The sequence below is a fragment of the Rhinichthys klamathensis genome, unplaced genomic scaffold (genome assembly GCF_029890125.1).
Source record: "Rhinichthys klamathensis goyatoka isolate OS25496 unplaced genomic scaffold, OSU_Roscu_1.1 h1tg000111l_1, whole genome shotgun sequence".
Taxonomy (NCBI): Eukaryota; Metazoa; Chordata; class Actinopteri; order Cypriniformes; family Leuciscidae; genus Rhinichthys; species Rhinichthys klamathensis.
Window position 1 is genome coordinate 8,617,292 of NW_026606649.1, and position 26,674 is coordinate 8,643,965.

The window sequence follows — 26,674 nt, forward strand, 5'->3', positions numbered from 1 at the left end:
AGAAGACTCTCTCACAAAGAACCAAGGACAATCTCAGGAGTTTTGGAACCACGACTCCAACAACGACTCCACAATCACAGATTCCAATGCACACTCCAATGCACACTCTTCCAACTCCCTAACTTCTCCTGGGTGCTCGGCATGGCCTCAACAGGGCCCAGGGCCCCAGGCCTTGACCAAACCAGCCATGCGTTCATGGAGAAAGATAACCTTCAAACAACTTCCACTTGCCACTGCCGGAACCCTCAACGACTTCAATTTTCCACAACTTCAAGAATTGTTCCCACTACAAATGCAAGTATTCAATTCAATGAAACGTGAAAATGAAATGCTGTTGGTTCTTCTCATAGTTAGATGGATCTTATCCATCGTTACATCATTCCATATCTCACTCCTTTTTCCTAAACATGTATTTATGTATGTTTGTTTAGTTTATTCATGTTTATGATTTAGTTAATAAAACTTGTGCACTTTATGTATTTGGTTCTGATTCACTGCTTGCAAACAAAGTCTCTTTTACAATCTTGATCTTGCTACATGCTCAAAGCGCTGTATATGCTAAGAAATAATTAGTCTTCTGTGGCCATGGAAGATACCCTTTTCTTAGAATAAATTAATAATCAAGTTCGTTGGACGAACTGATTCATTGATTGTAAAATTAATTTAGCCATGTCAAGTTAATCCAATTAGCTGACCCAAATATCCATAATTAATCATAACAAGTTATTATTGATTATTAATATTTCCTATAGCTAAGTTCCTTACACATGAAAAAGTGATGACAATCTGAATTTCAAATCAATTTATTGAATTGGACATTTGAGTCATGGAAGTTAATAAAATGATTTGCTAATGAGGCTTAAATCATAGATGCTGTTGTCATGACACTCTTATAAATATGGTGCATGTTTCTTTAAGAACTTTAATGGCCTTCTTTAAAAACGTCTCAGGTTACGACTGTAACCTATGTTCCCTGAGAACAGGGAATGAGACACTGCATCAAGCGCTATGGGGAACGCCTCAGCGTGACTGATGACTGAAACACTGTAGAATCACGACAATCCTATTGGCCGGCATCAGCCATGACGTCATGCTCTAGCGCGACCAGGAAGTATAAGAGGAGCGCCTAGAGAACATGTCATCCACTTCTTCGTCTGAAGGGACTGTAAAAGCAGACCAGAGGCATGGCGACGAGACGCAGTGTCTCGTTCCCTGTTCTCAGGGAACATAGGTTACAGTCGTAACCTGAGACGTTCCCTTTCGAAGGGAACTCGAACTGCGTCAAGCGCTATGGGGAACGAGATACCCACGCTGCCATGCTAAGGGGATGCTTCAGCAACTATGGCTACAAGCAAAAACACATTAACTAAAAGTTAAAGCCCTTTACTGCTTAGACGTCAGGCTAACTGTAGCACTACTCCCTACGGCCACTGCCCGAGCTCCATGCTAAGCGAGGGGAACTCTGTGAATCACACAGAGGGCTTGCCCAGCTCGAGGGCATGGGAACCACAGCCCGACCTTCAGAGGGGGGTCCCTTTAAAGGAGTATAGCCCGGAGCCTATGAGCCCTAGCCTGCTACTTTCAGGGGGACAGTGTCAACCCCCACACCAGGGAGGCTATCATGCTTAACGCTGAAGCCAACAACCTGTTTGGGTTTACATTACTCAACCACAGTCTCTAGCCAGAGACGATAGCTCCTTCACGGTGCTATGGGAAGCGGAGACCTCAGCAGGATGATTCTGAGATTAGAGGAGGCCTGCCACACTTACACCACTGTGGTCTAGAGCTTTTCCTCATAGGGTGAATAAAGTTTATGATGCAGAACTCAGGCAGTGAGGGGCCTAAACAACTCTCTGTTAGTGAGATGGCCCTTTTCCAACTACCTGCAAAGCTTGTTTGCATGGAGGAGGCCTCAGGAGGATGACTCTCGAAGGAGAGGAGGCCTGACACATGCTAGAGTATCGCTACAGGTACATAGTGAGTATCGCTACAGGTACAGAGTATCGCTACAGTTACATAGGTGCTCTCCCTCCACGCTTTACCGAACTGTATATATGGAGGCCTCAACAGGATGACTCTCAGAGAGGAAGCCTGACGCATATATTTCGGAGAGGTAGCTCGACAATCATCGGAGCTCAGGGAGCTAAGGGCCTAAAGCACCTCCTCAGAGAGGAAGGGCTCACTTCTCAAGCTCTACCTGTAATAGAAGTTAAGAGAGAGCTCGACTACCACCAGAGCTCAGGGAGCGAGGGGTCTAACAACTACTCAAGAAATGAGGAATAACCCCTTCCGCGCTCTACCAAGCTGTATATATGGAGGCTTCAGCAGGATAACTCTCAAAGAAGAGGATGCCTGACACATAATTAGGAGAGCTAGCTCGACCACAATCAGAGCTCAGGGCGAAGGGCCTGAGGCACCTCCTCAGAGAGGGAGGGGCCACTTTTCAAGCTCCACCTACAACGTCTGTATGCATGGAGGCCTCAGCAGGATGACTCTCGAAGGAGAGGAGGCCTGACACATGCTATAAAACAGATCAAAAACAGCAAACCGTATATATGGAAGCCTCAGCAGGATGACTCTCAAATGAGAGGAGGCCTGACACATATTTAGGAGAGCTAGCTCGACGATCAGAGCTCAGGGAGCGAAGGGCCTAAAGCACCTCCTCAGAGAGAGAGGCCCCTTCTCAAGCTCTACTTGAAATGCTGTTTGCATGGAAGCCTCAGCAGGATGACTCTCGAAGGAGAGGAGGCCTGAAATATGCTATAAACAGATAACACAGCCTAACTGACTATATGGAGGCCTCAGCAGGATGACCCTCAAAGGAGAGGAGGCCTGACACATAGTTCAGAGAGCTAGCTCGACTATCACCAAAGCTCTGGGAGCAAAGGGCCTGAAGCACCTCATCAGAAAGGGAGGGGCCACTTCTCAAGCTCCACCTGCAACGTTTGTTTGCATGGAGACCTCAGCAGGATGACTCTCGAATGAGAGGAGGCCTGACACATGCTATAAAACAGATCAATCACAGCAAAATATATATATGGAGGCCTCAGCAGGATGACTCTCGAAGGAGAGGAGGCCTGACACATATTTAGGAGAGCTAGCTCGACGATCATCGGAGCTTGGGGAGCGGAGGGCCTGAAGCACCTCCTCCTCAGAGAGGGGCCACTTCTCAAGCTCCACCTAAAATGCTGTTATCATGGAGGCCTCAGCAGGATGATTCTCGAAGGAGAGGAGGCCTGACACATGCTATAAACAGATAACACAATCTAACTGTAGGTATGGAGACCTCAGCAGGATGACCCTCAAAGGAGAGGAGGCCTGATACATATACGTAGTTAGGAGAGCTAGCTCGTTACTAAGCACTCTATAGAAACACCCTGCTAACTAGGGGAGTACTACGTCATCCTACTCTAGAGGAGCGACTTGACCACTATCTCAAATTCAGAGACGCATACTGTCTCCACAGGGTTATGGGGAGCAGGGGCCTAGCAGAAAGACTCTTAAGAAGAGGAAGCCTGCCATACTCGCACCCAAGTGGTCTTAAACTAGTCTTTTTTCTTATCTTTTTTTTTGGAAACAACTATATTAAATAAATCCAGCTCAGAGCCCGAGAGGCGGAGGGCCAGGAAAACCTCTCTTGATGACTCCAGGGCTAGAGGTCTCAGCATGATGACTCTCGCATGAGAGGAGACCTAGATCTGGGCTACCCGAATCTCAGTGAAAAGGAAGTGACAGAGTGCCTATAGCAATCTCACCACACCGTAAGGGAAACCCATCCTATCCAGGAGGGGAACTGAGGCCGTTAATTACAGCCTGTCTACATTCGTTTTACGCAGTGCCAACTACTCTGTTAATGGTGTCTGGTAGGGTGTGGCCAGAGAGAAAGCGCTCATCAACAGTTTTTTTTTTTTTTTTTTTTTCTCTAGCGCTTCCCCTCTGACGCGCTGCCATGGCAATACTCAAGCCTGGCGGGCGCGTTCAGTAGAGCACTGACTGTCGGACCAGATGATGCGTCAGAGAGCGCGCCTCCCCGCCCAACAGTCGCTTCTCGTCACCCTCCGACGAGTTTGAGAGATTCACTCCTATCTCAAACTCATCCCTCTGAGATCCCCGCGATCTTAGGGGGCTTTTACACTGGGCTCGTTTGCTGCGGTCCGAGCCCGAGTGCGTTTGTTCCCGGCGCCCCCCGCAGCGTTGGTCTGGTTTCACACTCAACTTGATTCTATCGAACCTTGGCGTGTTTGCGTGCATATTACGTCATCGCAAACGTGCACGGCGCATGATAGAAAACAGAACACGGGGCAATATTGTGTTTTTTTATTAATTCGCTGCTAGTATGCGCAGTTGAGTGAACAATACAGGTTGACTGTGCGTGTGTCACATAAGGTGGCCTTCTGCTGCTTGCAAACGTACTCTTTTGAGGAGACAGTGGATTTCCAAATTTGGTGCCCTGATTTCACGCGCAATGCACGAATACACTGCAGGCTCACTCTCGCTCGTATCCAAGGTAAATCAGCAACACTATCATCCCTTACAAGTGTTTTATTTAACTGAATACATCACAATAAGCTAAAACGCATGCGCAGGTCACTTTACTTCCTAAACAAGTGCGCACCCGAGTCCGTGCTGCTTTCACATTCACGCGAACCGCGGCACGGTTCGGGAGCAACCGAACTCAGACCACCTCCTCCAGGTAGTCTCGGGTTCGGTACCCCAGTGCGCACCCGGGTCCCATGACAGCGTTCACATTAGCGATTTTTCATGCGAACCGTGCCCCGTTCCGAACTAAACTGCCAGTGTGAAAGCCCCCTTAGTCTCCTCTCGGCCTCGGCACGAGCGGGACCCGAACCGCGAAGCAAAGATGACTGTCAATCCTCCCTCGAGAAAAAAAGACAGACGAGAACGGAGCGTTCTCATTGAGAAAAACGCTCACGATCGGCGCACTCTATCCCCTCGAGAACCGAGCGTGTGCTCTTCACCCAGACAAAGCCACAAAGGTAATGAGTGCCACCAGGTGTGAGAAACCTCTCACATGGGTCGGCACACTTCCCTTGATTGCCATAGTTTCGTTTTACTCACAGTGTCAGTGAAACAGTCCCTGAAGACGAAAAGAGGATGACATGTTCTCTAGGTACTCCTCTTATACTTCCTGGTCGCGCTAGAGGATGACATCATGGCTGACGCCGGCAAATAGGATTGCCGTGATTCTACAGTGTTTCAGTCATCAGTCACGATGAGGTGTTCCCCATAGCGTTTGACGCAGTTCGTGTTCCCTTCGAAAGGGAACTTTAATTGTGATTGTGTTTGTGTACATAGCCTAACCCTTCAATAAAATTGTATATTCACTAGTTTCCTTATTAGAATATTTTTTAAAACAAACATGATGACTTGTCTAGTGATCTTTTTTTAAATGTGTTGTTAAATCTATGTAAAATATGTATGCCTTATCACTAGGTGGCAATAGTGAAGCTTAAAAAGAAAGGAAAGTAAAGTAGAAGAAGAACGATACTAGTGACAACCATACACATAATATAGAGCTAGACGTCCTATTGACCGCTGGGCGCAAGAAATGCGGCCGTCATCTTCAACCGGTCATACTCCTATGCGTTGCATAGCAGCAGTTAAAACTATACACGGACATATACATGATCAACTGAATTGGCTCTATCACTCTCTCTCCTCTCCAACTATAGCTGGTGTGTGGTGAGCGCACTGGCGCTGTTGTACTGTGGCTGCCGTCGCATCATCCAAGTGGATGCTGCACACTGGTGCTGGTTGAGGAGAGAACCCCTGATATGATTGTAAAGCGCTTTGGGTGTACAGTAGTACATATGAAAGCGCTATATAAATGCCTCATTCATTCATTCATTCATTCGTTCATCAAGAAGGTGACAACACACAATAAATGTAGCGGACTGCTTCGGTTCAATGGCTAGGAGAAATGCGACAATCTGGCGCCCCCTGGCGGCCGGCGAATTTAAGAGGCTACCACACGAATTACCCTAATAAAGTCGTATTTAACACAGCACACAATCACACGTGAGATTTACACAGCAAGGGCAAATGGTAGGTATAACAATGTACAGGTGTAAGCACTTCACAATAAACCCCACACATTAAGAGATATAATTATTTAACTACATTGGTTTAATCAGTAGTAGCCTTCAAACTAATTCACTCCATTGAGGATGACAATAGACAGTTGACAAATAAAACCCAGGCGAGCAGCCACAATAACTATCTCACTAAGCCAAGATAAATTTAAACAAGCACAGCATAACAATTATATGCATATAGGGACTGTTCGTTTTTTATTTAAGGGGCTACCAGAGGAGATTTGAGATCTGTAGTCAAAAAAGACTTGACCCTCCCTTCGCCAGCAATAATTTTTTCTATGACCCTCCAAAATGATTGTGAAAAAAGGCATGACCCTCCCCGATAATTTATTGATTACTTCTGTACTGGTTTGCGCTTGGCAAAGATGTTCAGATAGCCATTGTTTTTTTTTACAACCATGACAAACGACTAAACTCCTGCTTTCTCATCTTACTAGGGCGGTAACGATAGACCAAACCTACAATTCGGTTCGTATCACGATTTTTGATTTGAAAAAAAAATCATGTTTTCGGTGCTGATGCAGTGGTGACACGTTCATGTAACATGTAAGGGTGGCGCTGCCAATAAAGTATCTAAAAGCTGCCACAAAGAACCGGCAAAATTAATGATTATGAATATGTCAAATATAGCAAGGATATTTAATTGTTTATTAATAAACAAGTCTTTGTCAGTGTCGGCTGCAAAGATGAAGTTGACGATGCCGACTTGCGATCTTCGCAGTAGTGAACGCGCCAGAGAGAAATGCACATTTCATAGGATTACATAAGCAAAGAGCAGTCTGTAGTCTGTTTTCTTTCGTTTTGAATTGTTCTGTTAAAAAGTAGACATTTCAAGCTTTCTATATATTATCAGGTCTGTGAGTCAAATAGCCTACCTTAGGCTCAGCGCTTGACATTAACTTTTTTGCTCACTAGCCAATGTGGCTAGTGGTTTTCCAAAATGACTAGCCACGCAGCATTTTTACTAGCCACAGTTTTGTTGTTGTACGTTTTATATGATTAAAATTGACAATGGGGCTGAAAACGTGCTAAAATGAACTAATATTATCATTAGCTCTGATAAGGTTGTTAAGCTCCTTTTTTGATAACATGTTGTCTAAGATACACACATAAAATAGCTTCTTATTGTATATAATAAAAGTGCTGCATTGTTTGTTTGTTTTTTGTTTTACAGCAGTAAATACTGCAATACAGAGTAGAACAATTATCTGCATTAGAAACAACGAGCAAAGAATAAATAATAATTTTAAAGAAAAAATCCACAATTAAGGCACCAGGATTACAACTTTATATAGGCTATATAGGACTATATAGGACTTTGGATTGTTTTGCATCAGCTTTTCCTCAGAGCTCTGACTTAATAATTATCATCATGAAGCTCTGAGTAACTGGAGATATGTCCACCTGAAACAAGTATAGGCCTACAGGTCTTTATTTTCCAGATTATTCCCACAAGCGCATCTCCTGCTTTCTTTCATGGCATGATTAATTTTATTAAAACATAGAATTAACTCTGGAAAGATAGTTGTGATATGACGTGACATAAGGGCAGCCCTGCTAGTAGTTAGGCCTACACCGTGGCCCTTAATCATGAAGATGATTTTTGCTTTAATACCGGCCATGCACACTCACGAACTGACTGAACGCTGTGTTGATGTGTGTGTGTATGCGACCAGTCGCGTGTGATGATCGTTCGTTTGGCGCGCGCACCCTCGCGCAGCGGCACTGCAGGAGAGCGTGAGACACGCCGGTGGTCTGGATTCTCCTGCTATTAAAAAAAGATCGCTATATCATCACATTAAGTTGATAATTAAGGGCAGACTAAAACAGCCCAGTTCGTCGCACAGTCCGCGAGTTTAATCTCCGCGTGTCTTCTTGTTTGCAGTGTTGTCGTTCAAGAGGATTCACGAATGGACCAATGAGCAAACACTAAACTATGTGCAGGTGGTACTCATGGGAGTGGTAGTGGCATAGTGTCAAATTGCAATTCGTTTGTTATGTCAGATGTCCTTTGACAAGACTACAAATCTTCAACACGCCAAAGTGGCTAGTGAGAGTGACTGTGTTACCCGCCACGGGTGAAATGCACCCGCATTTGGCGGGTTGGCGGGTGTTAATGTCAAGCCCTGCTTAGGCTATACGCTGAGTTTCGGTTCATTTATTAGAGAGTCCAGTTCACGCGCCAGCGCCTCCGTTTCGTGATGATCTATTTTCTACTATATTTACTTCTTATTTATTAAATCCAGGCTATTGGTTGATGAAACATTGATTAAAAGATACAATTAATAAAAAACGAAATTCGCTTTAAAGAAAGGCTTTGTGCTTTCTGTTTGAGGTCTCTGTGAAAGTTTTAAAGTCACTTTCAGAGCAGTCATGTCCGTAACGGAGAACAGAAAAAAAAAAAAAAAAAATTCCCTCATAAATGCGAACATGAAAAATAAAATAAAAAGAATATTTTATGTTATGTGGAGGCCGACCCTTCATCCGGTGGGTAGTATTACTTTTGTTTTGCGCAGCCTAGTTCATAGAATTACAAAAAAATATTTTGCCACCTAAAAGTTAAAGATTTTTTGTGTCACATCACATGTGTATTTCCCTCATATTAAATATAAAACGTGTATAAATGTGTAGACTGATATTTTTTAATGTCTGGACTCCTTTATTAAGGGAATATGAATATATAAACAGACGTTTCAGTATTAAATGTATTTTCTGAGAATTTATATTTCAAGTTTTGACTGCAAATGTCACGTCCATAACGCTGGAATTGCCCAATTTTAAAGAATTTATCCTCAACTAGTTTTTTTGGTGTAGGACTACGTATTTTATTATGTTAACTTCAAATAATACTATTACAGTCTAACACATCACACTCCACTGTTATGGTGGCAATTTCAGTAGATTTACTCACTAACATTTTTGTGGAAACACAATAAGAATGGAAACTAAAATATGGTAGTATCGTGCTACAGCGCACATTATATCAGCTGCAGTTCTGGCGCTTCAGTCCCAATACTGTAAAACTCGACGTACATTCACATCACATGTTAATGCAGCGGTAGAGTTACACTTACAGGACACTGCAATTATTTGCAATTACAAAAGTTCATTATTTGCTCGTGCTTTAAAGCTTTGCCGGTTAAACATTTCATTGGCGTTCTGTTCTAATGCACTTTTTCTGAGCGCGTACTGAAGTGCGTGCGCACTGTCAAACAGCGCCAAACTGGATTTTTGTTGGGTCAGACCATCTGCTAGTGATGGGGGGCCGAGACTGAGAGAGCTACATGGAAAAAATATGCACCAAACAAGCCACTTTGAAATTTTGCTGTTTTCATGAATACAAAAGTTGGGTGACCCTCCCCCTAGACTAAAAAAAGTTGGATGACCCTCCCTTCAACAAAGAATAAAAAGACATGACCCTCCCCTATTTTCCTCCGGTGGCCCTTTCCATAAATACCGAACGGTCCCTTAGCAGAGTTTCTTAAAATACGTTCAACAGTCAAGTCACTCACGACTCCGCCCACTCGGCGCTCCTAGTATACAAGGAAGTTCATTAAGGCGCTAACGGCGAGATCGCGGAAATCCGCAGTGGCACACACAAGGCCGGCATTGTGCCGAATTTCGACCCCCGCCAAATTATTACCCCCCTAGCATTGGTAGGTTTATGATTAGTTGTGGGGGAGGGGGTAAGATTAGGGGCGGGGTTGGAATTAGGCAATCAGGTACTGACTTCAACGAGGGGGGTAATAATTTGGCAGGGGGTCGAAATTAGGCAAAACACCGGCTTCGGACAGTTTGCAGTACACTCCAACTGGCTAGCGGGGGAATCCAGAACCGTTGATCCGAGCTGCGAGACAGGGGAAGGGAAATGAGTTCTAAACAAACGCACGTCAGTGCCCACTCGTTCGTAAGTGATAAAAATTCCCACTTCCCTCAATCAAGATGAATCGAGCGAGTTGATTTGTATCGTAGACCTCTCGCTGCCAGTAGTCAATCACGATGGTTGTCACTGCGTGGAGTCGTGCATGAACTTCGTTAGGCACGGAGACAGTCGAGCTTGTCACGTTACGGCGTCTGTCGCGGTGAAAGCGCACACCCCGAAAGACTGCATGCTGGTTTCTTTTTATTTGTGGATATGCCAATCGTGTTGTACCGCTGGCTCATCAGCAATATTGGACGCACCTGTGAACAGAGACTTGCAGATACACATGCACACCTGATAAACATTAACCCACCCTCACAGGTTTGTCAACAGTCAGTGTTGTCCTCCTGTTACAATACTCCCTCTTTCCTTGTTGAAAATGAATGATTTTTCTTCCCTAATGTTGTGCTCATATTCAAGCTCCCTAATGGGTTTCCTGGAAATCATTATTCATTTTAGCATGGGTCTTCAAGATCTAAATAATATGTTGTGACCTTAAAAAAGGCCGTTCCATTGATTATTTGTGTGCTTTTCAAGTATTCTGAAGATTAGCCAGACAAGTTGAAAGAGGTTGAAAGTATTCACAACTGTCCACTGAGCTTTGTTGATTAGAGAACCATGCAAGGTTGTGTCCCTTCTGACTTCTTTGTAAATCATTTGCCATCTGCTTATATCTCCTCCTGTCCACCCCCACAGATTCCATCTTTCATTACTCACCACTTCTAATAAATTAAATGTGTAGGACTCTGTTTGGGCTGTGCGTGTGTCTGTGTGTGTTTGCCTGAGATGTATGTCTGCCAGAGACATCAGAATAACTGTGGCACCCCTGTTGCTCAGTGATAACCCAGGCTATTTGACTGCAACTGTTTCCCTGTGTCGCACGCTGCTCTGTGAAAGTGGAACACAGAGTTTGGAAAATAAATACACTGTCCAAGTGGCACTAATTTGGCACAGTTTGTGCATATTTATGTGTACAAGTGTTTGTATATGACAAATCCACACAGAGAAACTATTTTCTTACCTTTGATAATATTGCATTTTGTCATAAAATCTTGATTACATTTACAAACTAGGAGGAAAGTTCTCCAAGTACTTCACTGACACAAAGCACTTAATCGTGAGATTAAAAAAAGAAAGAAAGAAAGAAATACACTTACATGGCTATAAATGTAAATTGCATGCCTGGCATAGTCTGATATAAGCACTAAACAGAATTTACCAAAGTTAACAAATATAATAACATATTTTCCTTACTCCTTGAAAATTAATCCTGATTTTTTTTCTCAGTAATACTACTACTACTAATAATAATATTTTCCAAGTTAAATTATTCAAGATCATTAATTATAATTTTTGGGAGGCTCACTACAATGGCCCACCTCACCTGTACTAACCTTGCTTGTTCAGATTATCCAATGGTATTGACCTTTATTATTTTATATATTCATCCACTGCTTATCCCATAACTCACAGCTTTAATATTCCATTAGTAAAGGTTGATATTAACATTAACTAAAATTAATGTCATGCTTTAGAAGTATTTTTCATTGTTAGTTCGTGTTAACTAATGTAGTTACATAATGGTGACAAATGGAACCTTATTATAAAGACTTACTGTGAAATTTCAGAATCTGTTTAATATGAATCATTCCTATATACCCCATATTTTACAGACAGCATGTATTTAGGCACACACAAATGCAGACACACATGCTCAAGGGCCAGTATGAAATGAAGTGATTATTTCACATCATGTATGAGGTGGCCCGGGGTCAAGATGCCACAGCGAATGAGAAATGATTATTCATTACATCCAGCCTTATCATTGGTCGAAGAGAGAGCCTATTCTGCATGTCACAAGGTGATCCTGATCATTCCATTGACCTGCACGGGCAAACAACTGATGTGTATAAATTGGATCTGTAACAACTATGGACGTTTAGTTTCAGACCTGGTTACGAGGCTGAATTTATGCACGCTAATGTGGTGCTGGTCGATGGCGGATTCATTTTTCCGTTTAGCCCAGGTCTCTTCCTATTATATCATTGAAATGAGAGTGCCTTTTCATTCTGTCAGCTCAGTTTAAAGTGCTCTAAATATGGGCAAAAGGCGAAATTTCAAAACTGACTGCTCAAGAGAAGTATACAAATAAAGACAGATTGCAAGGGAACAAGCATCTGTGATGCCTACAAGTCTGAGGGAGACTTTATAAGGATTTAGAAGTATTTATGTTGTTTAGGTTTAAAGGAATAGTGCACTCAACAATGAAATTTGTGATATAATGTTTTAGATTTTTTTTCTTCAAGTATTTTCCATAAAAAAAAACAGTCCATTTGACTGCTACTTAAAAGAGCTTCCTACTTCGACATCTACTAATCCGGATACATTTGAAAATGTATCTTTTTCATAAGTTTTAGCCTTCTGTCCACACTGAGATGTTTTCTTTTTTTGGTCCTGCGAAAACAGTGTTTTAATTTCAAAAAGCTCTCCATCCACACTAGTGTTTTCAAAAGTTTTTAAAAAGTTTCTTAATCACACTGAAACATCAGAAAATGCTAAAATCATCTTATTGCACATGCGTAAAAAGTAATACAAGCTCACTGAGATGATACGAGAGACCAGACATAATGAAGTTCTCATGCTATATTTTCACAGCGATCTTGCCTATTTATGAATGAACGGCTCATTTTAAAATCTTCCCGGTCTACTGACATTTGTTAAGACATCTGCTTTAAACATTACAATCCTCATGATAACTTTCATTAACTTTACATTAAGTAAATCCACTTCAAAAGTGAATTATTCCTGGACAGCAATGCCATAGAGATTTACAGTGTGACCGCACAAACGGAAGTTCAAAGACAATATTCTAAAGATGGTGGCGCCCTTGTTCCTCTGGTGCATAAGGTCTATACACTTGGGAGAGCGTCTTCAAAAAGATCAGTTCCCTTTCAAAAGCTACAATCGATGCTGCGCTGCTTAGCGCATTGGGAACGTCTTTAATCGTGACCCGCTGTGAATATAGTGTGTAAACACGTCGATAGAATCGACCGGAAGTAATATAGCCTCGGTCGGTGACGTCATCGTCGCGCGCGCGCGTGCACTCGCGCACACTCGCGTGCACCCGCGAGGCTATAAATAGATGAGCCGCAGGTGCATCGTCAGGTCTTTTGTCTTCAGAGACCTCTCTGTGTTGGTGTGCAAGCATCTATTTTCTCTCTGCTACAGATCTTTGTTAGGAGTTATTTAGCTTTATACCTGACAGTGTGCAGAATTGTCACTCTTTCTCATCTCTTAACGTCATTTAAAGAGTTTAAAAAGCAAAAAGAGAAATGAGTCAGCAAGCTAAGCGCTGTGTCCCTCCATGTTCTCGACCCATGTCAGAACTGGATACACACGCTTACTGCTTTGTGTGTTTGGGGGAGGAGCATGCGGCCGCTGCATTGGAGTCAGGGGAGTGCGAGCATTGTGAGCTGTTCACTGTTAAAATGCTTCGCGCTCGTCTTGGCTACTTTCAGTCCGCAACCGCATTATCATCATGGGGCTCCCGAATGGATTTGGCTGACGAGCAAGAGACGGGTCCGTCCCTTTCGCTTGCTTGTTCACCAGATCCACTCGTTCCCTCGCGTGATCCCGAAGCGCATCCCGGTGCTTCTTCGGCTCAAGCGGGGGACGATAATGAATCTCTTGGGTCTACGGACTTCGAGCAGCCAACTTCTGAGCGTTCCTCGCGCGACGATAAATCTGTCGAGGAGCTTCTCGAGGTGGTTACTCGCGCGGTGGCCAGATTGCAGCTTGACTGGCCTCGTGAACAAGAGACCCCCAAACGCAGTAAGCTTGAGGATAGGTTTTTGTCCGGTGGCAGGGGGGAGGGACCTCAACATCAGTCTCTCCCCTTCTTCGAGGACCTCCATGATGAGCTATCTAAATCATGGAGAAAACCATATACCTCTCGTGTCTTCGTGCCTTCGACGTCGACTTTTTCGACTATCGTGGGTGCAAAGGCGCGAGGGTATGCGGAGATGCCCCAGGTTGAAGAGACGCTCGCCAGCTATCTCTCGCCTGGGTCTGCATCTTCGCTTAAAAAACCTACCCTCCCCTCAAAGCCGTGTAGAATAACATCTTCGCTTGTGGGTAAAGCTTACCAAGCTGCAGGTCAGGCTGGTGCTGCGCTGCACACAATGGCTGTGTTACAGGCATACCAGGCTGACCTCTTGAAGGACTTGAGTGCGGGTACAACGATAGATGAGGAAGCGTTTTCTGAACTGCGCCGAGCCACAGATCTGTCTCTTCGTGCCACTAAGCAAACTGCCCGTGCCATCGGCCGTTCTATGTCCGCTTTGGTAAGCACGGAGAGGCATCTGTGGCTCAACCTCACAGGCATCAAAGATAAAGATCGTGTCTTTCTTCTTGACTCTCCAGTTTCTCCCTCTGGCCTGTTTGGCGACTCGGTCAACTCAGTAGTCACCAGGTTCAGGGAGGTCAAGAAGCATGAGGAGGCGTTTGTTCAGTTCCTTCCTCGCCGCACTCAAGGGGAGGGGCCATCGGCCACCCAACCTCTCCCTGGTCCTTCAAAACCTAGGGAGGTTAAAAAGCAGAGCGTGGCGAGCCGTGCTCCTCCTAGTAAGAACTGGAGACAGGCTCGTCAGGCTCAGCAACCTCCCAAGCCAGACCTCAGGACTATCATCAACAGAAAGAAGAAGTCCTGATGGTCTGGCGCCCAGTCTGGTGGGGGTAGCCCCCCGCGGGACGGGGCGCGTATTATATCTGACCGCCCCTTCTCGTTACCCTCACAAAACCTCTCCATCCCCGCCACCTTTGGTGCTTCGGGGGGCAGCGGTTTCCAGCGAAATGTTAGATGTTCCGTTGCTCCCTGCTTTCATCCAGGGCACGGAACATCTAACATCCCCTCAAGAGGAAGTATTAAAACTGATACCACTATCAGAGAGTCTGGCAGCATGGCAACTTCTGCCAGGCATTTCTGCTTGGGTATTAAGCATAGTACAAATAGGATACAGAATCCAATTTATTCATCGTCCTCCGCGTTTCAACGGCGTGGTCTCCACTTCCGTAAGACCGGAGCTGATGCATGTACTATCACAAGAGCTACAAACTCTTCTGAGCAAAGAGGCCATAGAACATGTTCCTCTGCCAGAGAGGGAGTCAGGCTATTACAGCAGATACTTCCTGGTCCCCAAAAAGGACGGGGGGTTGCGTCCAATCTTAGATCTTCGAGGCTTAAACCGTACAGTCAAAGCGCTCAAGTTCAAGATGTTAACCGTCAAGACGGTCGTGTCGCAAATTCAACATCACGATTGGTTCGTCACGATCGATCTGAAGGACGCATATTTTCACATACAAATATTGCCACAACACAGGAAGTTCCTGAGGTTCGCTTTCGGGGGCGAAGCATACCAATTTCGGGTTCTTCCATTCGGCCTAGCCTTATCACCCCGCACGTACACAAAATGCATGGATGCAGCACTGGCTCCATTGCGACTCCAGGGCATTCGCATTTTGAATTACATCGACGATTGGTTAATACTAGCACAATCGCAAGAGATGGTGCTTCAACACAGAGACATCGTGTTGGCTCATCTAGTTTCTCTAGGGTTGAGACTCAACACCAAGAAAAGTGTTCTTTGTCCTGCCCAGAGAACGACTTATCTCGGAATTGTTTGGGATTCGATTACGATGCGGGCACAATTGTCCCCCGCTCGAATCGAGACCATTCGGGTAACTATGAGCAAAGTCAGGCTAGGTCAAGATCGTACTGTTCGTCAGTACCAAAAGATGTTAGGTTACATGGCTTCAGCATCCACGGTGATTCCTTTGGGGCTATTGCACATGAGACCCTTTCAGTTGTGGCTAAAAGCCAGGGGATTTCATCCAAGGGCCAATCCTCAAAGGAAAATAAAAATGACGCGCCGCGGGCTACGTACACTATCTCTGTGGCTCAGACCCCGGTTCCTCGCCTTGGGTCCCACTCTAGGGGCGCCTTGTCGTCGCAGATTGCTAACGACAGACGCCTCCCTGTTGGGCTGGGGAGCGGTCTTAAGTGGTCGTCCAGCTCAAGGGGAATGGGAGGGTCATCAGCTCGATTGGCATATCAACTGCCTCGAGCTGATGGCTGTATTTCTGGCCCTGAAATACTTTCTCCCTCAGTTGAGAGGCTGTCATGTCCTAGTGCGGGTGGACAACACAGCGGCAGTTTCTTATGTAAATCACCAGGGAGGTCTGCGCTCACGCAATCTGAACAAAATAGCGAGGCAGATTTTCCTCTGGGCCCAGGAGAAGTTCCTGTCACTCAGGGCAGTGTACATCCCTGGGCACCAGAATGTGGGAGCAGATTTACTGTCCAGACAGAAACTGCTGACGGGGGAATGGAAACTCCACCCAGAAGTAGTCGATCAGATCTGGACCAGATTTTACAAAGCGGAAGTGGACCTCTTCGCCTCCCATCAGACAGCGCAATGTCCCCTCTACTTCTCTCTGAGTCACCCAGCCCCCCTGGGTCTGGATGCGATGGCGCACACATGGCCCAAAATGCGCCTGTATGCGTTTCCTCCAGTGGCTCTGCTCCCGGGAGTTCTAGCCAGAGTTCGCCAGCAAGGGTCTTGCCTCTTATTGATAGCGCCGCGTTGGCCGAACAGAATGTGGTTCTCGGAGATAATATCTCTCCTCAACGGCTCGCCATGGGCGATTCCGGAGAGGAGGGACCTTCTGTCCCAGGCAGAGGGCACAATATTCCATCCCAGGCCCGACCTGTGGAAACTTCATGTTTGGCCCCTGATGGGTACCAACTGAGGGACACTGGGCTTTCGCCTGCCGTTATTGAGACTATTCTAAGTGCTAGGGCTTCCTCCACTAGAAAGAGTTATGCCAACAAATGGGGTGTTTTTGAAAGGTGGTGTGTTTTACATAATGCAGATCCGGTCAACTGCCAGATTGCTTCAGTTCTGGATTTCCTGCAGGAAAAATTATCAACAGGCACATGCCCCGCCACTCTCAGGGTTTATGTGGCCGCTCTTTCAGCTTGCCACGCCTTGGTTGACGGGGTGCCACTTGGGAGACATCCTTTGCTCGCTCGCTTCATTCGTGGGGCCAGACGACTGAGGCCTCCCGTAAGAACCAAGATCCCTTCATGGGACTTAGCTATAGTCCTAGAGGGTCTGGTTGAGACCCCCTTCGAACCTCTACAGTCCGCGTCTGACAAACTTCTGACCCTAAAGATGGTTTTTCTTATGGCTATAACCTCTCTAAAAAGAATCGGGGATATGCAGGCTCTGTCAATATCGCCATCCTGCTTAGACTTTGCCCCAGGAATGGTGAAAGTGATTTTGCATCCTCATCCTGATTACCTGCCTAAAGTACCGTTTTCAGCTGTACATCCGGTCACTCTTGAGGCCTTCTGCCCTCCACCGTTCACAACGCTGGAGCAGGAGAGATCTCACAGACTGTGTCCAGTCCGTGCTCTTCAGGCCTACGTTCACCGTACTAGCCAGTGGCGTAAGTCAGAGCAACTATTTGTTTGTTATGGGGGCAGTAACAGGGGTGCTGCCGCTACTAAACAGACCATGTCACATTGGGTCAGGGATGCTATTGCTCTTGCCTATGAGGCGCGCGGCCAAGCTTCGCCAACGGGTCTAAGGGCTCACTCCACCAGAGGAGTCGCCTCGTCTACTGCTTTGGCAAGGGGTGCCCCCTTACAGCATGTTTGTGATGCGGCAGGCTGTTCCTCTCCGCACACATTCATAAGGTTTTATAGTTTAGATGTTCATGCCACTCCGGGCTCTCATGTCCTTGAGTCGACATCACAAGCTAATGTCTAGGGCTTTCTTGCGTTCTTGTGAGCACACCTACACAACCGTAAGGAGTCCAGACACCTTCAAGCACGGCGGCGTGGGTATTCTCGTTCCCAATGCGCTAAGCAGCGCAGCATCGATTGTAGCTTTTGAAAGGGAACGTTCCGGGTTACTTGGCTGTAACCCTGTTCCCTGAAAAAGCGGAACGAGATGCTGCGCTACTTTGCCGTGCTGATGATGTCCCAGGACTGCTCTTCAGACAAAATATCCTGACGATGCACCTGCGGCTCATCTATTTATAGCCTCGCGGGTGCACGCGAGTGTGCGCGAGTGCACGCGGGCGCGCGACGATGACGTCACCGACCGAGGCTATATTACTTCCGGTCGATTCTATCGACGTGTTTACACACTATATTCACAGCGGGTCACGATTAAAGACGTTCCCAATGCGCTAAGCAGCGCAGCATCTCGTTCCGCTTTTTCAGGGAACAGGGTTACAGCCAAGTAACCCGGAACGTTTTCAAATGTAACCAGAATGGTTTAATGAACATGTAGCCTTATGGTCTACCAAAGTAGACAAATCAGTTTTATATATGTTCCTGCCTCCTACTTGGAAGTGGTTGATGTTGTTGTGTGTTTATTATTTTATTAAATGCATGGTCACATAACAGCATTACCCTTAGCAGAATGTTACTCAGTACACTGTAGCTACTATGCACAGAACTGTGAACTACATCAATACACATTTTAGATTTTACACTGACATTGCACTTTACAAAAAGAAAATAAACATTGTACAACAAAATATTCTGCTATTCTACTTCATGCACTAAAACAAAATAATGTCCTCTTTGTAAAATAATTCCCTCCCATACTTTTAACAAAACAGAAAATGAATGAATGAATGAATGAATACATTTGAATTAATGAATTTGAATGAATTTGAATGAATGAATTTGAATTAATAATTTCAAACTTGCACTCAGTTAAGACATTTATTAATGTAAATGTTCCTCAGGACAAATGCTCAGAAAGACAAATGAGTACTGAATCACTCTGTGGAAATATAGTCACGTTTGCAAACGAAAAAAGATGCTTAAATTCTCAAGTCTGCGTGTTATACGTTCCTTCAGGCCTTCTGAGTCATAACAATTATACTTTATGCATAATTAAAAATGATATATTGATATCAAGATTGTAAGAGCATACAACTTTAACGGTTCTTCAGTCTTACTGGTTTGATGTTTTAATCCTGTTCCTCAAGCTGAATCAGAGGACAGGATGTGATCTCAAACGAATGGACCATGGTTTACTTTCCTCAGCAGATATGTGAAAAAAAGATTGGTGGATTCGGAAAGAGACCAAAAGCGAATGACCGTGTGTGTGTGTGTGTGCGTGTGTGTGTGTGAGAGGGAAAGATAAATTTCTCTCAAGCATGCCTGGTAGCTGATGACCCCCAGAGTATTGGACCTGGCAGCTCACTACAATTATCATTCAGCCCAAGTGAAGCACCCTGTTTGATATCTGCCAAGGTAATTTAGTGGGAGAGATTGCGCTGTGTCCTTCTCTTGCTGTCTCTCTCCTTCTGCCTCCTTTTCTGCCTGACAAGCAGTCTCTCCTTCCCTCCCTCTTGTATCCGTCTCTGTCTTTCTCACTCTTCACTTTTAACTCCTTACCCGCATGGAGTTAAAGAGCTTCCAACAGCATGTTGGAAGAGGCGAGATGGAAAGTCCTTTTCAGAGCGCTTATTTGCGGCTGGGTGCCTGGTGAGAAAAATTAAGTGATATGGAGTGAAATTGTTTTCTCTTGGTGCCTTGGCCTCCCACCAGTGTGTCAGATTACTCCTCTTTTAGGAACTCCAAACAGGGCTGAAGTCCACAACACGGATACGCCTATCACTTACAGCACCCGCATTCATGGACACAGAAAATTAGCTAAATGATGTATGGGACGAATCCCAAAGTGTAATTTAGGAGTCGACGTGAAGTCCTGTTTAGAGGAAATTGATCATTAGGAGCATGTTTTTTTGTTCCCCCTGGATGACAATTCTCTTCTGAACTCTGACACAGTTATGGTACTATTTTATGATGATCGGATATTCTGCTGATGAAAGGATTCAAACATAATGTAAAATGTAAATGCATCACCCTATGTGAATTGCTCATAATTGTTTTTCTATATGGACAAATATCCAGTTATAAAAGGGCATTAATTTCTCCCAAAATATATATATATATATATATATTTAGGCAGCACAGCCCATCGGTATGTCTGCAAATACATCTTTATATCTCCATTTGACCTTATCTCTTTCTGTGCAGTGCGGTTATTGATCATACTGTGTAGAACAAAACGAGGGCCCTCGATAACATAAACTGGATAGACATGGGCAATCGGCTGCTGTGTTATAAAGTCACATTAGTGAGTGTGCAGTGATGGTTCCTCCATGCATTATGTGTATACTGGTAGTATTTTTGTACATGGGTGATAGTGCATGTTCTAAATTACACTTAGAAAAATAGTTAACATACACACATTTACCATTAAGGGGCATAATTTGTTCCTGGAAATTCTCCTATTGGGTGATTTATTTATTTATTTTTAAAGCCCAACTTGCCAATAAATTAAAACTGAACAAATAATACAGACTAACATTAAATCAATGTTTTACATATTCAATACAAGTGAGTTATGAATAATTAAATATACAGCATTTAATTACTGTCAAGTTTAATTTGTTGTTATAGAGTGTATTTTTTAACCAAGAAAAATGTCCTCAGGTAAAGTTTGAAAGAGTTGTGGAATATAAATTTGAGGTAAAATGTCCTCTGATTGAGTATTTCTTTCCTCTGAAGGAATGAGTATTTATTCTTGGCATTGGCAAGGCTGTCACACCAGAGGAGGGGACAGACATGGAGGACAAACTTCAACTCAGAACTTTATTGTAGGAGACTGGCAAGAAGAGAAAACAGGAACATAAGAATGAATAAAGGTAAGAAAATATAACTTAACTCAACAATCTTTGTATTCCACAGGAGCAGACGAGTAGATGATGAAGAGGGCATACTGAAGATGACTGCCAAGGAATACCGCACCATTCTGGAAGACCATGTTCACCTAATGGTTCAAATATTGTACCCTGAAGGGGGTGCCGTGTATCAGCATGATAACGCACCAATGCACACAGCAAGACTTGTGACAGAATGGTTTGATGAAATTGAAAGTGAAGTTGAACATCTCCCATGGCCTGCATAGTCGCCAGATCTAAATACACCAGTCGCCAGATCTACACCAAAATAAAATATTGTTGTGGTTGAAGGTGTTTCTTTTTGCTCTTATTCTTTGTAGGCCAACATTATAGCATTTATTTGTTGTACATTTTCCAGAATCCTTTCTGTTTATTGACTTGAATCATACTGTAGGTTCTTTCTGTTTATTTCCATGGATCCAATGACCTCGTTGTATTATTTAAAAGTTATGTTTAAAGCTCCAGTCAGTAAATTTTTTGGGTTAAAAATTATCCAACATTTTTGAGCAAGTACATAACCAGCCAGTGTTCAAAACTATCTGCTTGCCTTAGCTCAATTCAAAACGGTAAGCTTGTAATAATGTTTTTAATTCCAGTAGTACTGGTGGATTTCCGCGGGAAATTCAAGCATGTATTTGCGTCATTACGTCACATCTGTACACATAAAGAATTTGTCCCGGCTAGTAAGCGATATTGCATGTGAGGATGTTGGAGGTGGAGATTTGTAGCCTTTTCTCACAGCACTTAAATGATTAACTCTCTGGGGTCGGCAATCACGCCGGCGTGATCTGCTCGCTTTTTTTCTTATCAGTGCAAAAGAGACTCAAAATACTCGGTTGATTTTGATCTTACATTTAAGTGTTATACATCATTAGATACTGTTAAGTTTCTATTTTTTTTGTGGATACTCACAATAAAAACAAAGTGTTGTGCTTTTCACCAAATAAAGAAAAACAAACATGATGCGAGTTCTGCGTTCTCTCTGTCAGTGAAGTCCATTCTGAAACGCGTCCTAAGATTAACTGTAACTCCGCGATTACTTGTCACACAGGCACGAGAGATTTTTCTTTATGAAGCTTGAATTCTCTTCTTTTAAATGAAGTAATTTATATAAAAAACAAATATTCTCAGTTTATGCAATCTGTATGAAAAGAGAGTGCTGTCAGTATTTTTTTTCCCAGCTCATTACACTTCATTACGCGTTAATCTGACACGCCCACGGAGGACGCGCGCTATTCAAACGCAAATGTCGAGGCAAGCCATGACAATGCCCACATCAGCCGTTCCACCGCGGCGGTAAAATGTGTGGTGTATTTGCTGCCTTTTACCGCTAAGAGGCGCTACAATCATAGACTCTGAAAAGTGTTCGTTTATTCCGGTTTATTCTCTCTAATGCGTAATCTGCTGCCGCACCGCGGCTGATTCAGAGCGATTGAAAGCTGGTAGCAGATGTATTCAACATGTGAAACGTAGTTAAAATAATTCATAATCACAATACTGAAATTAGGCTACTGAAATGTAATTGAATAAATAATGAAAACATTTCAACATAAAACATTGCAATAAAAACATTTAGGCTACATCAATGAGGCTTTACAACTTTAACAGCGTAGCCTACAGACGGTAGCTCAATGATCAACGCAACAACACGAGCTTCGAGGAGCTTCAATCGACCCGAGATCGAATCTCAATGTAGCATATAGGCCTACATGTTGTTAACCGATGTTGTCCTACAGCGTTTATATTTTCCCACCTTGATGCTTAAATAGGTAACTGTTTATATCTGTTTACTTATTTAAAGTCAAGAGTTTTGTTTGATTATCATTACAACTTAAATTTGCTACATTCCTGTAGAACCGCAGCCGCTGCACAAACGACAAAAACTGATGAAGGAAGATTGTCAGCCGATTGCATCAGAAAATGAAGAAGCTCGTCTTTAGTCTGCTAAATGAAGTTTTATGTAAACAAAGTTCGGGAGGAGCATGTTCAGGTAATCATCCAATCAGCGCAAGAAGAAGCCAGTATAAATAAAGCCTTCCCTTACCTCCTGTCTCATGACTAATTTCTCAGCATCCCACCACCACCCCTTCACCCCACATTCGGCTGGGTCCGCTCATAGTTACCTATGATCTTTAAGGTTATGGGGGGAGTACTCTGGGGTCGGGCCGAATTCTGAGCTCGGAGCCCTCCCCCCGGACAGCAAGCCAAATACGCATTATAATATTACATCAGATTTCATTAACATGTAAACTCGTGAAATTATTGTGTAATGTAAAAGAACACTACAATTACTTAAGTTTGAAACCAAGTTCGAACATTTCAAGGTTTAAATTTTTTTTATTTAAAACAGGGTTGCATCGGGTTTAGAGTTTATTTCTTTTGCGATGCAAAATAAGAAACACTAGGCTAATCTTATTCTTGCGACATTTTAAATTTGTATTGCCAAAGAAATTACAGCTAAATTAAACAATTAAAACAGTACAAAACGAAAATTGTCCAAAGAAACATAATTAAATTAAAAACATGTGTTTCTCTTTGCCTCTCTCGCGCTGGATCTCTTTTTAACAAGTTTATTTAGTCTCCCTCGCTGCGCGCGCTGGGTATCTCTCGAAATTAAACATTTCAGGGTAAAAACACATCATACAGCTGATAATACAGTATATGTCGCTACGTGTCAGCCAACGCCTACAAATCACGAAAAAATTATTTAGCCTTTAATTGTTGCTTCAAAGACACAGCATGCCTTGTTGAATTCACCTTACAATAACTTCAATTGAAATTTTGTGTGAAAAAAACTTTAAATAGGCTACAATAAATAAACTACAATATTTATAATTTAATAAGATATGGGGCCTACATTTGGACACAGATTTATCCTTACAATAATTTTGCCTGCTCATCAGGCTGGCTATCCGACACTCTCCATATGAAAGAGGAACATTAACACCTTTGTCCAGCAACTGTCCCTCCAACCCTACCCCCACAGGCTATCGGAGTCTGAGGCTGACTTAACACAAAGAGAAGTCGCAATTCACACTTAAATCGCTATTCTAGACAGTGTTGATAATGAAGGAATTAAATGATTTAAGTTAGCCTACATGTAGCCTAGTGATATTTCTGTCATAAAAGTTTATTACTAAATATTTCATTATTTCAATAATTGATGAAATAAAACTGGTTTGGGCCAGCTTTTTCCAAGCAAAACTAAATATAATCTGAAAAAACGCATGTTAATTTGTTGTCATGAACAAAATATTCAACTCAATATTAAAGGTCTACAGGGATCTTTGGATCCTTACAACCAGGCACGAGGCAATTTGTGAATTAAGTTTTTATTTTATTTTGTATTATTCAAATAAATATCGAAACACGGTGCTTCGTGGTAATGCTGCTAAATTAAATAACATTTATAGAATAATTATGAACTTAAATGAAACAATATCGCAACATTTCGACAAATACATTATTTGATCTGTTTTTACATTTTAATTCAGGGCGATTTAGCCTACATTTAATTAGAGCGAGATTTTCACCCTTGTCTTGTCATTTTCTCATTGGGAAGCGCTTACATTACATGTTTGAGTAGATCCTCTGTACCTCTCGTTTTCATATGGATTAGCCTACACAATCAGATAACATTTATTAGCCTAAATATTTAGACATTTAAAGGCTTTAGACATAGCCGATTTCTTATCGTGACTGAGCTGAAGTGGCTTTCGGTTCATTTTTGTGACGCGCAGTTCCCGGAGACAGAGACGACAGATATACTGTTTTTGTCGTTAGCCTATATGAATACAAGTTTACAGTTTTGAACGATGTAAGCTACTCTACTCTTATCTGTATGACCAAAAAATTAGGGGGGGGGGGGGGGGGGGTTAAAATAATTCAGCAGGGATGTTTAGACCAGAAGGAAATCCCAGTCCCCCTGGCAAATCACACTTTACTTAAAACCATGTTTTTAAAAACTCTAGATTGTAGGGAACAGACCTCTCTGCCATGCGCGCGCATGGTTTGGAGCACAATATCTGTCTCGCATGCACGCTCGCTCTAGATAGATTATGGGATATTTTAACTAATTTGCGGTATAACTAGTCGATCACGAGTGGCTCAACAGGTAGATCTATAGATAAACTATATCTTTTAGGAATTTGACCGACCGGGTTGACACTTCAGCGTGAGAAATCGGTGGCGTGAGAGCGTGAGATTTGGGTCAATTGCGTGAGTAGCCTACTCTCACGCTCAATGCGTGAGAGTTGGCAGCCCTGAAAAAAAAAAATATATATATATATAGTATATATATATATAATTATATATATACATATATATATACATATATATATATATATATATATATAGGCTATATATAATTAATTTCTTTACAGAACTGCTTTTGAAATTACGATTGGTAGCCTATTATTATACAGATGCAAAGTCGTTCTGTTGGATACTATTTTGTTCCTTAGTGTAAAATGGAAATGCATGATATTTGTATTTTATAAATATAAGCAAAAAAACTGTATGGTGTAACAGAGTTTTAGAGCTAGACAAATCTAAATAAATCTAAAATTTACAGCAGACCATGTTTGTGCGGGATTTGAACCCGTGTCATCTTGATGATGAACCGTAAGTTCTACCGCTCGGCTATGAATTTTCTCACTGCAAAATACCCAAACGTCAGTTTCTCACATGAGCGAGAAAACGTTTTGTCTTTAGCCTGTGAGTGTAGGCCTATACTTTAGCCTTTTAAAGTTTTAAAAGATTATATCTTATCTGTATGACCAACAATTACGGAGTAGGCTATAAATGTTTGTTGTAGGCTTATTTGGAAATTACCATAACTTGTAGTATTTCATCCTTAGGCTACAGACATTAGCCCCACTAAATGTCCCTTTGCGCCACCTGGCGGTCGTTTCGCGAACGACTTTGAAATGCGACTGGTTTATTTTTACCGCGGTGGATGGCTAAAAATGGTATGTGGATGGCTAAAAGGTGTGACTAAAAATGTGCTTTTGGCTTTCATTTATATTTTGATTGTTTGTATATATATATATATATATATGTGTGTGTGTGTGTGTGTGTGTGTATAAATATTTATTTATTTATATATATATATTGTCCTTGCATTCTTTCTTGTGTGACACCCCTGAATGAAAGGCTCATTAGTATGCAGTCTGTTCAGGTGAGAACTGCCTAATTATTCATGAGGGGGTTGGGCCGTTCCGCCCATCCGCATATTGCCTTTGCAAACAAAAAAATGTTTTTCACAATTTAAAACAATCTATTGTTTTATGTGAATGATTAGGCAGAATGATTTTCAGATCAATTTGAAGCAAAAACTCTAGGCGACAACATCCACTAGTCAAAAGTCTTGTGGACAAATATTTAGTATGTTATTTGTGGCCTTATATTAGAAACTTTAGTTTTTAGTTTTTTCAATAACCACGCATAAACAATATTCTCTCAAAAATACAAACATGTACATACATGTTGCTCACATATTATGGTAGCCCTGTGTGTGCTATATAGAGTGTAATTTCACCTGTGCCATTAATATGTTTATAAGCAACTGAAAAAAGCAGAAATGTCAGAGCATACCAAAACATCTCAAGGACCCCGAAAACACCTCAGACCCCAGAGGGTTAAACTTGTGGTGTAATCTATATTACATGTTACCACTAGAGGGCAACACGGGCATGTATAGGGGGAGTACGGGTTGAGCAAGCAAGATAGAAGGAGTGAGACACAATGTTATTGTGGTAGCCTGTTAATAAAGCGGCTCAGTGAACACTCAAGGCATCGGTCT